This window comes from Pteropus vampyrus, unplaced genomic scaffold (genome assembly GCF_000151845.1).
Source record: "Pteropus vampyrus isolate Shadow unplaced genomic scaffold, Pvam_2.0 Scaffold454, whole genome shotgun sequence".
In the NCBI taxonomy this organism is placed as follows: Eukaryota; Metazoa; Chordata; class Mammalia; order Chiroptera; family Pteropodidae; genus Pteropus; species Pteropus vampyrus.
The window spans coordinates 289,950-290,284 of NW_011889235.1; the positions used below are offsets into that span (position 1 = coordinate 289,950).

The 335-nt window shown below is 62.4% G+C and overlaps 1 protein-coding gene across 1 annotated transcript in view; it reads left to right on the plus strand.

Moving 5' to 3' along the window:
* Window positions 1–335, plus strand: part of DMBT1 (deleted in malignant brain tumors 1) — a 49,000-nt gene that overhangs the window by 15,751 nt on the left and 32,914 nt on the right.

Below are 335 nucleotides of genomic sequence, written 5' to 3' on the forward strand. Positions count from 1 at the left end.
GATGGGGCATAGGTCGGTCCCAACACCACGGCCCCCGACTCCATCTGTCCAAGCTGCAGGGTCTGGGCAAAGCCCTCTGACCTGCCAGGGAGCGCAAGGCCCAGCGAGGGAGGTAGAACAAGTTTTCTAGCAGCAACGCGAACGTGCCAGGCGTCGAGGAGGGCAGCGAGCCGGTTGCCATCCCGCAGGGCCTGCCTCCCAGACGCCCTCGCTGAGCGGAGCCTTGAGCAGGACACACAGGTAGTGAGCGGCAGGTGCACATGTGGGGTCATCACGGTGCTCGTCAATGTTTTCCTCGAGGACTCTTTCACTGATGCCTAACGCTGGCTTTGTCT